This window comes from Protopterus annectens, chromosome 10.part0 (assembly GCF_019279795.1).
Source record: "Protopterus annectens isolate FY-2018-M chromosome 10.part0, PAN1.0, whole genome shotgun sequence".
Lineage (NCBI taxonomy): Eukaryota > Metazoa > Chordata > Ceratodontiformes > Protopteridae > Protopterus > Protopterus annectens.
The window spans coordinates 1,681,280,340-1,681,293,465 of record NC_056744.1 but is presented as its reverse complement, the minus strand read 5'-3'; positions in this window follow the sequence as shown (position 1 = coordinate 1,681,293,465).

The window sequence follows — 13,126 nt, the reverse complement described above, 5'->3', positions numbered from 1 at the left end:
AGCTGACTGTGTATTTACCATATTGTTCCTATATTAAATAATGGTGGGGGAGGGGGGAGTAGCAGGTCATCAAGTAGTTTGTTAATGAAGATGGACAAAATGACTGGAGATAAGTTCGAGTATTGGAGCACTCCATTGGCTAGAGGAGCTAAAAGTGAAGAAAAGGTATGGAGTTTAAATTTGAAGTAGCTATCATTTAGGAAGTATTCGAACCACTGTAGACCCTGGATGATGATCCCCCATCTGAAAAGGGAGGGAAGGAGTACAGAATAATCCACTAAATCAAATGCTTTTGTGAGCTATATCAGGAGGGATACAGTGACTAATATTCCATTCACATTTTCTAGGATGCCATCTTTAAGAGCATACATGGTGCTATTTCCTGTCCAAAACTGAAGTTGAAAGGGTACTCGGGTAACATTTTGCAGGTGCCATAGTATCATAGGTAGGTACTAGGCATGCTGTCCAAAAGACCATTGAGGAACTGTGTCTAATTTTCCCAGTTGCCCCAGAGCACTGTTTAGCTAAGTGACTTTCTCAGTCATACAGTAGACTGTGAAGATATGTGAAGGCTGCCAGCCTAGCCAGATAGAATTTTGTAGATAATTCTGTCATTTGTAATATAAGCCACAGGCTTGTTCTTTTAAATGGAAGAAAATGGTGTTAAATGTTGAATGTCAAAAATGTAACAACAGTGCACTCTGCTGGAAGACAGCTGATAACTCAAGCCTTGTATGACTGCTTGATCTCAAACTCAGAGCCGAGATGTCTAAACCAGCAGATTATTTCTATTGTTTTTGAGACCAGAGTTAATTGCTAGATTTTACAAAACTGTGGTTTTCTGACCAGGTGCAAGATCAAAGCAATGTAAATGTAGAGTTTATGTTAGCCTGGGAAACCAGAGAGTTGTTAAGAATCTCTCTCTCTCTCTCTTTCGGCTTCTCCCGGTTAGGGGTCACCACAGCGGATCACCTTGTCCGCTCATGATTGGCAGTAGAGTTTTACAGTGTTGAGCTGCCAGCCCGGCGCCCAACCTTCCACGGAAGGTACACACACACACACGCACTTATGCCTAGGGCCAATTTTAGCATGTCCAATCCACTTGCAGCATGTCTTTGGGGATGTGGGAGGAAACTGGAGCACCCGGAGAAAACTCACATGACCGCAGGGAGGACATGCAGACTCCGTATAGAAGACACCCCAGCCGAAGATCGAACCGGAGAGCCTCTTGCTGTAGAATTGTTAAGAATGATGTAATCTAAAATGAGTCAGCAGGATGTATTATAAATTTAAAGGACTTTCTCAGAGACAGAGAGAGAGAGCATTTTGCATTTGTCTTCAGAAGTGACCAATCACTAGCATTTGCTTTGCTCTGTCTGTAAGTAGGATCTTAGACTTTAGTGTTTCTCTTAAGAAAGAGATAGAAAATAGTAAGTTTAGACTAGCTCAGTCACACTTTACATTTGGATAATAATATTGCACAGTAATAATTGGACACCCTTTGCTAAGGGCATTTTTAGTAGCTGATAAGTACGGGTCCTGGTGGCAGTGATTACTACCTTATAGCCTGAACAGAAGGGGCACAGCTAGTGAACCTGTGCCAGCCTTCCTCAGGAGTGTCTGTGTGGCTGTATATAAATCAAATCTCAAAGTGTGTGCGTGTGTGTGTGTGTGTGTGTGTGTGTGTGTGTGTGTGTGTGTGTGTGTGTGTGTGTGTGTGTGTGTGTGTGTGTGTGTGTGTGTGTGTGTATCAGCTACTTGGGCAGGGACACAAAGCACTGGTTGGACATAGAGAGTGCTAGGAGGACTTGGTTTGGGACCCTGGTTAAGGACCCCACTCTACAGCTGTGCCAGTGGGGAGTCTTACTGGGGATCTGGAGATTGAGGATCCTTGATTGCTGGGCCAGTGCACGGGTGTCACATATTAATTGTTTGGCAGTCGTGGGATATCCACACCACATATTAATTGGTTGGCAGTTGGCTTGTAGTGGTGTGGATAGTGAATTCCTGTAGCTTATGTAGAGTGATCACTGAAGGTGTTTTTTGGTTAGCTTAGTTAGTCAGGGATAGCAGGCAAGCATGTCATCAGAGGAGTATGGCAAGCTATCAAGGAGCCAGTTGGCTGAGATGTGCCAGGCTAAGGGACTGCTGCATGGAAACCTGACTAAGGCAGGCATGATTGCAGCTTTGGTCACAGCTACATCAGAAAACAGCAATCAGGAGGATGATCAGACTGGCTGTGGAGGTGTACAACACTCAGGGAATGGACAGCTCAACCTTTGTGCAAAAGACTTGAAAATCCATCTGGAGCTAAAGAGACTTGAGTTGAAGGCCAGGCATTTGGAAACAGAAGCAGCAGAGAGACTGAGACGTCTACAGACTGAGGAGAATGAGAAACTGCTATGCCTGGAAGCTGAGGAAAAAGAAAGGCAGAGGCAGCACAAAAAGGAGATGCTGACTCTTTGCCAGAGTCATGGAGGTAATGGGGAAGGGAGTAACTGGACCTCAGAAGCACAAAAGGTCAGTAAATTTCTTCCTCAGTTTACGGAGGGGGATAATTTTGATAGTTGCATTCATATGTTTGAGAGGGTATGGAAACAGTATGATGTTGACCAAAGGCTCTGGGTACAGTTCCTGACCCCCTTACTCCATGGTAAAGCTATAACTGTGCTGTCTAATTTAACTGATTGTGAATGTTATGATTATACTACTGTTAAGAATTGCTTGTTGGAATTTTTTAAGCTAACACCTGAAACTTATAGGAAAAAGTTTCATGAGCATAGACGCAAGGCAGATAAAAGTGCGTGTGAATATGTTGCTAAACTGAGCACTTATTTTCATAGGTGGGTGAGTGGATGTCAGGTCACCAGTTTTGAAGGGCTGGTGGACCTTTTGGTGAAGGAGCAAGCCCTTAGGACTTTGCCTGAGGACATGAGGATCTGGTTAACCGATAGACAATGTGCTACTTCAGAGGAGTTGTGGAAGAAGGGAGACCTATACCTAGCAAGCAGGACATCCCTGCACAGGAAAGGGATCCCCAGTACTGCTCATGGGTCTAAAGGAACTCATGGTGGGCAGCCCAGACTGCCCCAACAGAATCTGCCAGTAGCAGGGGAAGCCACTAGTCCAGGTACACATCCAGGACCTAGGGTTAATTGTTTTGAATACAATCAGTGGGGCCATGTGGCATACAGATGTCCATGGGGGCAAGGTGGGGAACAAAAGATGAGAGAGCCAGTAAGTGGGAAAGACAAAATGCCAATAGTAGGTTGTCTTGATACAACAGGGGCACTGAACTACCATCCTGCAGATGTCCTGATAGGGAAGGATTTTGATGAGGCAGTACTATGTGTTAATGCAGTTACATGCAGTTAGGCTTCGAGACAAGCATGTGGGTCTGGGTAGCCTGGGAGAGACCCAGACAGACTGCATACTTGCAGCTGGGACTGGTGAGGTGGTTACATCAGGGAGGAAGCTGCGCTGTAGCAGTGAGATTGAGGGTGAGTCACAGCTGCTTGTGGGTACTGATGATCCCTTGGACAGAGTGACTGCAAAGGTAGAGGTGAGTAGTAGTACCCAGGCTGACAGTGAGGCACCGCTGTCAGATGATGCCGGACTTCCTGTGGAAGGGAACTGGGAAGGGTTACAAAGAGAGAGTTGAGACAGGCTCAGCTCTCAGACCCTACATTACAAGGCCTGAGGCAGGTAGCTAGGGAGGCACCTGATTCTCAAGGGAAGGGGGAATCTGTATACTGGGACAAAGGGTTACTGTACAGGGAGTGGACACCTGAGGAAGGGCTAGAAGGTGAGAGGATACAGCAGTTGGTAGTGCCTAGAGCCTACCATCTGGCACTTAGCCATAGCCCAAGATATTCCCTTTGCAAGTCATATGGGGATAAAACATACAAAGAGACGTATTATACAGAACTTCTATTGGCCTGGAATTTCCAGAGATGTAACAGGGTACTGCAGGAGCTGTGAGCAGTTCCAAAAGGTAGGCAAGGCAGGAGACAAGATGAGAGCTCCTTTGATGCCTTTGCCTGTGACTGAGGAGACATTTTAGAGAGTAGCTATGGATATTGTGGGGTCTCTGAGTACCCCAAGTTCCACAGGGAAAAAGTATGTCCTACTGGTAGTAGATTATGTGACAAGATACCCTGAGGCAGTGGCTTTCCCCTCCATTGAGGCAGAAAAGGTGGCAAATGCTTTGTTAGAGATTTTCAGCAAGGTAGGTTTCCCAAAAGAAATACTGACTGACAGAGGTGCCAATTTAATGTCAGACCTGCTGGCTTGTCTGTGGAAGTACTGTGGGGTGAAGCACCTGAAGACCACCCCCTACCATCCCCAGAATAATGGTCTGGTTGAGAGGTTAAACTCTAAAATCAAGTCCATGCTATGGGCATTTGCAGACCAGTTTAAGAGGGAGAGGGACAAATATTTGCCCCATCTGTTGTTTGCTTACAGAGAGGTTCTACAGGAATCCACAGGATTTTCACCCTTTGAGTTGCTGTATGGGCATAGAGTGAGGGGACCTCTAGATTTAATTTGTGATGAGTGGGAAGGTGAGTGTGAATCTCACAAGGAGTCTGTTGTGGCATATGTCCTAAACCACAGGAAAAGGCTCAGGGAACTCATGGGTTTGGCCCAGGAGAACCTGGCAGAAGCCCAACAGCAGAAAAAGGTATGGTATGACATGAATGCTCCAGCTAGAGAGTATGCCGTAGGGCAGTAGGTAATGGTTCTCATTCCTGTCAGACACAACAAGCTGTAAGCAGCTTGGAAGGGACCCTACAAGGTGGTAAGAAAGGTAAGTGATGTTAACTACATGGTAGAACTACTAGGCAGAAGGCAGGGGCACAAACTGTACCATGTTAACATGATGAAACCTAACCAGGATAGGGAGGCCCTTGTGCTGAGTATTTGCAGTGAGTTGCAGGAGGAGTCTGAAGGAGATCTGGTGACTGATCCCCTCAGTGAGACTCAGAGTGACACACCAGTGGAAGGGTAGCAATGTCCTAGCAGCTATCTCCTACCCAGGTTCGAGAAATCTGAGCAGTGTTACAGGGGTTTGGGGACATGTTCACTGGGAAACCAGGGTGCACCCATCTGGTGCAGCACCAGGTGGATACAGGACCCCAAATACCTATTAGGCAGGCCCCTTATAGGGTGCCTGAGAGAGTCAAACAGACTCTGTGGGAGGAGATACAGGAGATGTTGGAACTAGGGGTAATTTAAGAGTCCAACAGTCCCTGGGCCTCCCCAGTGGTGCTGGTGCCAAAGAAGGATGGCAGCACCAGGTTCTGTGTGGACTACAGGAAATTAAATAGTCACACAGAGTCAGATGCTTACCCCATGCCTAGGACAGATGAGGCCCTAGAACAGCTGGGTGGGGCTAAGTATCTTACCACCATTTATCTTACCAAGGGTTACTGACAGGTGCCCTTGATTCCCAGTGCTAGAGAGGGGTCAGCCTTTGTAACTCCTTTTGGCTTGTATGAGTTCACAAAGATGCCCTTTGGGATGAAAAATGCCCCATCAACTTTCCAGAGGCTGGTAGATGATATCCTAGCAGGAGCAGGAGGGTTTGCCCTTACTTACCTAGATGATATTTCTGTCTACAGCCATTCCTGTCTAGAGCACCTTCAATATGTCAGGGAGGTGCTGGGCTGACTACAGAGGGCAGGGTTGACCATTAAGTTCAAAACACCAGTGGCCAGCATAAAGAGTACATTAAGCACTTATAAATAAAAATCAAGTATAATTTACGTGAAATACTTTATTCAGACCGGTTTTGGCTACCCAGCCATCTTCAGTGAAAAAGCATTACATAACAGATGCATGATGAAACTATATATACACACCCCAACCAATAACAGACATGGTCCAACCCAGAAATAGCAAGCACATAGAATGTGTATATAAAACAATGAATGTAAGTTAGAAATGTATATCAATAATACATATACAGATGTAAATAACAAAATACATATGAAAAAGTTATTATTTACATATATAAGCATACAAGCAAACTGCATACATACACATATATATATATATATATATATATATATATATATATATATATATATATATATATATATATATATATATATATATATATACACACACACACACACCCACAAAAATGTAATATATATAAATATATACACATATATAAAACACAACAGAAAATAGCACAATGGTCTGTGGTGTCCTTCATAAGTGGTCATTGAGTCCTGGGGAAAATAGCGCTCCTAAATTAATGATCCAATATTTTTCTTTGTGATTAAGGATAGTGTGCCAGCCTTGTTGGTTACTCCTGTCTCCAATAATTCTATTACCATAAACCTGAAATCAGTATTGGCATGTTTAATACTAGATACTATGTCTGTATAGGGCATTCGTCTCCCTTTTATTTCGGATATCACTTCTGTGCTCAGACATCCTAATTCTCAATGAGCGTGAAGTTTGGCCCACATAAAAAGCAGAACATTGACATGTGGCCAAATATACTATCCAGCTGCTGGCACAATTGCCAAAGACCTTGAGATCATATACCCTGCTGGTGTTTGCACTAGTAAATTGTTTTAATTTACTCACAAATTGACATGACCCACAATGTCCACAAGGGAACATTCCCAATAATTGATCCCCAGACATGGTCAATTGTTTGTATACTGCTCCCCCACTCTCCTTATGCTTATAGTGTGAAAAATGAGCAACTAAAGTTCTTCCACGTCTATAAGAGAATTGGCATCTGGGGCCCAAACATTCCCTAAGTTGGACATTGGCCCATGAGTATATTCCAATGAGTATCTAGCACATTTCTAATGACGTTATTATTACGTCCATAGGTTGTCACAAACCTAAGATCTTGACCTTCTTGTGTTGGCCTACGCTGTTCGTACTCCAACAATGTGTGCCTATCCTGAGCAGAACTCCAATCACTGGCAATGGCAATATTGGACTCCCTGTATCCCCTATCCATAAACCTGTAACACAAATCCTTCTTTTGCCCCCATATATGCGGATCTGTTTATGGCTTTTTTTGAGGAATGCATGATTTATGATCCCCTGCATAACATCTACCAAGTGGAAATAGATATCTGGCGCAGATATTTGGAGGGTGTTCAAGAAATAAGGAGAGAGTGGCAGGCAGATGTGGCATATTTACAGGAATTTTTGGAAAATCTTAACAATAATTTGTGGGGTATTGAGTTTACTCTTACATCACATCATGACAGTATAAATTTTTTGGATGTAACTGTGTATAGGAACGAGGATCATACTCTTAGTACAAAGACATTTCGTAAATATCCACAATACAACAGCTTGCTCCATGCATCTAGTATGCATCCCCGCCACACCATCCGCAACATTCCAAAGTCACAATTTATGCGTATCAAAAGAATCAGCTCATCTACATGGGAGTTTGAAAATGCCAGATAGGATTTGTGTTAGATTTGTGAGAGCTGTAATATATTTGTTTTTATGGGCAAAGTAGATGGGGAGTGAGTTAAGTGAGAGACCTGTAGTAGAGTCTTTAGGGGGTTGGGATGTTGGTATGATAGACACCCAATTTAGTACAGCCTACTGTGTATCTAACCACCTAACTCCATAGGCAATAAAGGCCCTAACTAAGAATGTATTTATAACCAGGCCAGAATATACCCCACCCTTTAGTCATCCTTCATTTCTCATAAAATACCTAATGCATCCATACTAGTGTTGACCATATATACAGACTTGTTATTCTCTTTCTCCCAGACTTGAACACCACTGTAATACACTTTGAAAAGCCAACTGGCTCCCAGTGACTGCATATTTCACCCTTCTGCTTTCTTTTCTTAATTTCCAACTTATTTATAAGAGTACTGTCCACGTCTAACTAACAAACTAACTGAAAATCTTCTTCCTACTCTCAGATCCCAATGTGACAATGGCAGTTCCATAGACAACATTACTGTCTCGTAGTTAAAGAACAAAGCTCCAGAAAGATTGTGCTAGCTAACTGGAACAATTTTCCAGCTGAACTAAGAAAAAGAACTGCCTCTTAAGATTCCAGAAATCAAGTTTTTCATATAAGTAAAAGACATACACAAATGTAACTACTTTAAGGACACTGGTTAAATCTATCCTTTGTAATCTTCTATAGCCAACAGTGCTTCAAATATGCTATTTCTGACACTGAAAATGACTGTATATAGACTGGAATATTTTAAACAAATTTGTGTAGATTGTCCATAGCTATATAAAGTCCAGTCTTCCAGCAGGGCATTGTATATTGGCTTGAGTGTAGCATTTTCTCTCTATTCACTCTGTAGTCTAGGCACCTGCTATGTATTTTGCTGTGTGGATTAGGTTTTACAGTTTTTGCTGCTTGTTACATACATAAAAATATGTTATTGCTCCTGCTACTCTCAGTATGCATGCACTCACCTCTCCTTATCTACCATTTCCTTTATTCATGACAGCTCTATTTTTGTATTAGAAATGAAATGTATTGTAACAACTTCACTATACAACTGTACCTTATCTCTACTTTTATTAAAATATCACTTAAGACATAGACACGCATACATTTGTAGAAAACAAACCATAAACCATATTAACATTTTTTTCATTTACCTACATTATATATTGCACGTTTTCTTTTTTTTTATAACAACTGTCTTTCAATCCAACATTATATCAATCACCGAATTCCTGCTGTCTCTTAAACCTCACTCTAATAATGTTGCTGTATGTAATGTTCCCATAAATTCCTTTTAGTTCTGTGTAATTTGCTCTTTCATTTTTCTAAACATCCTCTTACAGCTTTTTATCTCTTTTACAATAATCAGTACTTCAAATACAGTTGATTTAGATTTTGATTTCCATTTTCTAGTGATTGCTTTTTTTGGCAGCCAGCAGAATTAAACTTAATAAGGCCTTGTGATGTCTAGGCATTCAGATCCTCTGTCTGAGCTCAAAAATATCATTTTCTTAGTTACAGCTAGGTTGTCCTCCCATATTTATGATAGAGTACTCTGTAGGAATTTTTTTTACATATGTAAGCTCATTACACTTCCAAAAACATTTCCCAGCTATTGTGTTCTTTCCCATCATACCTCCAATATTTCCTATTTAACCCTTAGAGGTCTGATGGGTTAAAAAATACCTATGCAAACACTTCCAAGCAAAGCTTCTAAACCTTCTGGACTTTTGCATACTTGTGAGTCATACATATGTCCTCCCATTGTTCCCTTGTAAATTGCTTTTCTAGTCTCTGTTTCCAATCTTGTTTCCAATCTTTTCTAACCTCCTCTGATTGATTCTTATAGATATCATGCAATATTTTATATGTCCTACTGATAATCCCCTTTTGTACAGAGGTTTGTGTTCTAGATTTGAATAAAAACTCTACCAGAGCAGGTCTTTTACTTATGACTCCCCTATGCATTTCTCTTTGCTTATAGTCTGATATCAATCCCTGATAGAGAAGGCAGTTTCTTACCTAATGTCCAAAATTCTTCTTGGCCACATCCCACTCTATTACCTTTCCTCCTCTAATTATTTGCTCCCAACACCCTGCTTCCTTTCCCAGTTTTCTCCAGTAAATTCCAGCCCCCCCCTTTGCCTATTTTCTGTACCTCTACTTGCAATCATCCCTATTGGCAAAATCCCCTTTCTCCATTCATGTGTTGGCTTAGTTCTTATATATATTTTGTAAGGTGGTTATTATTCTCCTTAAGGATCTGCATCCAAAATCCCACTCTCTCCTTATTTCTTGAACACCCTCCCCCTGCTTCATCTGTATCCCTTTCTACTTTGAATTATAACCTTCTACTTGTGTTATGTATATCAGCCTTAGCTGTGTAGCTCTGAAATATGCCTTCAAATCAGGTAATCTTAAATGACTCTGTTGTGTTGGAAGGATCAGCTTATCCCACTTAACTCTTGGCCTCTTCCCCTCCCCGATAAATTCCTCCAACTCTTTATTAATTATTACCCACAACTTTTTCTTCTGGTTGATAAAAATATGCCTGGTCTATGCATAAAACTAAAGGGACTAAAAACATTTTCATTGCTTGTATATCCATATCCATAAACAAGGGCTTCTAGTTTCTCAGTTTTTGTATTATCTTTTGTTTAGTCTCTTCCCACATGTTGTTAGCTGCCTTAATAGAAGCCTTTTAATCCATTCTCCTAAATAGTTCATCTTATCATGTCCTCATAAATATGGGTATTGTTGAACCAAGTCATGCATGGGTACATAATTTAGAACTGTAGCCTTTGTTTTATCTTCATTCATTTTATATCCTGAAAAGACTAAAAACAGTTTCAAAATGTTCCACTATACTGAAATGTCTTTTTCTGGATTTGTTAAGTACAAAATAATATATTCTACAAATAAAGACAGCTTTTCTTGATTACCATACCAATTATATCTTTGAATTTCTGAGTCCATTATTTTCTTTTCCAGTGTCTCTAAATATAAAGCAAATAACACAAGATAAAAGGACACCCCTACCTCGTTCCCCTGTTCAAACAAATCTTATGGGAGAAGAATCTTCCCACTTTAATTCTTATTCTTAATATATCATCCTAATTTACCTTATTATTGTATCAGGGAATACAAATGCTTCCATTTCCCTACCCATGAAATCCCAGTTTTCTTTGTACAGTGCTTTCTTTGCATTAAGACATACGAACAGCAGTGGCATTTTCTTATATTCTGATTCTCTGTGGATCATCATTGTTCAGTTAATGTTCTCAAATGTTTGCCTTCCCTCCAGAAAACTACACTGATCAATATCTATCAACCTTGGCAACACCTTTGCCATTCTTTTAGCTAGTATAGACATAAATACTTTATAATCATGGTTTAAAATTGAAATTAGCCCAAATGAGACTGGGTCTGATAGGTCTTTACCCTCTTTGTGTAATACAGTTATAACATGCTTTCTAGATGCTGGTGCTTCCCCTCCTTTTAAAATATTATTAAACAAAATATTCAAGAAACCTATCACTTTTTTTCCTCTTAACTTCAAGATTTCCAAAGGAATACCATCTTTTCCTGAAGAGTTCCATGCAGATTGATTATACATCACCATTTTTATCTCATGTCCTCTTGACTTAACTATTAATTGTTGAGCCTCATCGTCCTCTAATTTTGGAATAATTAAGCCTTTGATAAATATTTCCATGTGTGCTCTTTCTTGGCTTCTACACACCCCTGTTTTATATACATTTTTATAACATTTCTGAAATATATTTAATACCTTTCTAAGCTGTTTGGTTATTTTTCTTATCTTAGGCTGCCTAAGTTTGGCAACAATCCTTTCTTCTTTCTCTTGCCTAAGTCACTGTGCTAAATTTTTTTCTGCTCTGCAATTGTTATCAAAAAGTAGTTGCTTAACAGCAATCTTTCTAAAATCATGAACTCTCAAGATTAATTGCTTGCACCTGCAGACTGCTTATCTCTGTGTAGAATTAGCAATGAGAAAAAACAGCTAACAATGTGCAGTTGCATGAAGGAATCTTTATAAATTTTACTCAGAACAGAATGTACAGAATTCCCCTATCTGAACTGATTTCAGTTGCAGACTTCTTGACTTAGACGGAGAACATTTGCTAAAGAAAAAAAAAAAGTTAATATCTTTGCAGATGCAAGATGCTTAGCATTTTTCTTGGCTTTCATCATATTGTCTTATTTTTCAAGACAATTTTGCTTACAAAAATGTTTATAGCTTAAGCCAAGGAGATTAATATTGATGTTCACATTTGTAAAAACACGGGAAAGCATTATCTTACTTCTGCATATAATATAATCAGTAAACTTTTACATCCCACTCTCACCCCAGCAGCCCAAGATCACAGCAGCATATTAACTTAAACTTGCTTCTTTTCAGCCCTCCTTTTGTTATTTTACTGTAAAAACTATATTTTTACTACTAAGAAAGGTAGTTGTTTAGTTTAATATCTGTAACACATACAATAGTCTCTGAAAACATCCTCCCGCATTTAAAATACCCATGACTGCACACTATACAGAACTGATTTACAATAGAGCATGCAGTTTATATCATGAAATGTTGGGTCTATATTACAAGAGCGAAACTCTCTTTGAGCAAATACCAAAACACCAACACGAATTGCGTGAACTGCGAGAATACCAAACGCACTAAACCACAAAATTTTAAATCTCGAACTGTCATAGTTGGCCAACCCCACCACCTGCTACATACTACCTACCCTAACAAAATAAATAAATAAACCACATACATACACTAACCAAACCCTACTTCTAACCCTAAAGTAAAGCACCAAAACCCTACTTCTAACCCTACACTAAACCCCACATACACAACTATCTATGCACTATCCTTAACCCCTCCCAAACCCTAAAGTCTGTAACTACTGCACACTTCCCCAATGAAAATATAAACAAACAAAATAAATAATCCACATACATACATTTACCAAAACCCTACTCCTAACCCTAGACTAAATCTTACATATATTAACTATCTATGCACTTACCTTAACCCGCACCCTAACCCTAAGGTCCGTAAGTATCGCACACTTACCTTATGGAGCTATGCCACAGACAGGCCAATCATGGTAATTCGACATTTCCAAATTTGCGGTTTTGGACGTTCGCTGTAATGCCAGTTCGCGCAATACGTGTCGACGTTTACGGATTCGCTTAAATGGACTTTCGCTCTTGTAATAGGGAACCAAAATGTTTTATTCAAATATTAATAAGAACAAAAATTGTTTTACTTATATTTACGTTTTCCTTTTAGCGGCCTTCTAAACATTACAGACCTAATGTGGGGTATATGTTTTACACTCCATCCACAAGTTTATCAAAGTCAACAAAAGTTCAGACTTTTCTCAGCCACTTTTATTTGCAAAGCAATGTTTCATAAATTTGATTGAAGCTTTATAATCTCACATTTATTCAAAATGTCAGCACTGCTGGTCTTCTTTCTGATCACCTCCATCTCCCAATGCTAGAATCTGGTCCTTTTAGTCAATTCCTATGTTTTTTATTTTCTTTTTCTCAAGCATTTTCCTTTGGAACATTGGAGAAAGTTTCACTGGCAAAGTGCCTGTATGGGGCTATGTTTAGCCATCG